Consider the following 1,270-nt stretch of genomic DNA (forward strand, 5'->3'; position numbering starts at 1 on the left):
GCCCTTAAATCACAAACTTTTTTTTTTCATAATCGTATGAACCCCCGATAATAGAACATAAAATTCGCAAAAGTTTTCTGAAAATTCCAAAAAATAAAAGCCATGAGAGGTTATATGGGATGTATCTGAGCAAAGTTTCATAGAAAAATATGCATTTTCTTATAAAGTTTCGAAGAAACATCGCTGAGGGAGCACCATCTGAACTTACGACGACCTAATTCATTGCCCGGTTTTACAACATGCAGCAAGCAACATTCGGAAACATGTCTCTCCAGTCTGAGAATAGCTTCCCCCCCCCCCCACCTGTCTCAAAGGACCAGTAAAAAGTTATAGCCCGTGCAGGTACTATTCGCGCATCCGCACTAGCTAGTAGTGACTAGTCGATCCTAAACAAAGTAAATAAAATACAAAGTAAATAATTTTTTTGTTGAATCTTCCCCATCTTACTCTTAAAATGTTGTTTTGCGTTCTTCCAGGGTGTATTTAGGTGTCACATCTATTTCTGCGAAATGATGTGCACTCGCGCTAGGTAGTCTTAGGATCGACTAGTCACGACTCTCTAGCGCGGATGCGCGTGTGTGCGAAAGCGGACACCGGGACCACTCTTCTTGAATAGTAAATACCCCAGTGTTTTTTGCTCTGAATAACCGTTTAAAGCAAAATATTGCCGAAACACGATGGTGAGTGAAATATTGAAAGAGAAGATATTAAAAGCAAGGGAAGTAATCAGTAAAATCTAAAGGGTATTGATTTGTTGCAGCGACTTTGTGAAATCTAATTAAACGATTAAAATAGATCGGTAAAATATTACAAGCTTTAATATTTATTTAATTGTCTGGACATAAATGTAAAGGTTTAACATGTAAACAAAATGAGAGTTAATAATATAATATAAATAATGCAAACCACAATATATACTCTAAATTTGCAATCTTCCAACGTCAAGGTTCCATGGTGTAGTGGTTATCACATCTGCTTAACACGCAGAAGGTCGTGAGTTCGAAACTCGCTGGAACCTACGAATGACACTTTTTTTTTCGTATATCGATAAAAACTTCACTTAATAATATACAGGTTTGATTTCAACCCTCTCCGACGTTGTTTCTTCACAACATCCAGAATAATAGTTTTTTTTTTTTTTTAATTAAATGAAATTTTCTGCAAATACACTTCAAATGGTGTATGTTCAGATTATTTCAGGATTTGTTGGGAAAGCTTTTTTTAACCAGAGTGGAGAAGGAAGTTTCTGAAGGTTCACAAAAGTCGGACT

The 1,270-nt window shown here is 36.1% G+C and overlaps 1 non-coding gene across 1 annotated transcript; it reads left to right on the top strand.

Moving 5' to 3' along the window:
• Positions 1-945: 945 nt before the first annotated feature.
• Positions 946-1,018, top strand: Trnav-aac (transfer RNA valine (anticodon AAC)). Its single transcript has one exon. It is a non-coding gene; the product is annotated as a tRNA-Val (tRNA).
• The last annotated feature ends 252 nt before the right edge of the window (positions 1,019-1,270 follow it).

Source organism: Octopus bimaculoides, chromosome 25 (genome assembly GCF_001194135.2).
Source record: "Octopus bimaculoides isolate UCB-OBI-ISO-001 chromosome 25, ASM119413v2, whole genome shotgun sequence".
Classification (NCBI taxonomy): Eukaryota; Metazoa; Mollusca; class Cephalopoda; order Octopoda; family Octopodidae; genus Octopus; species Octopus bimaculoides.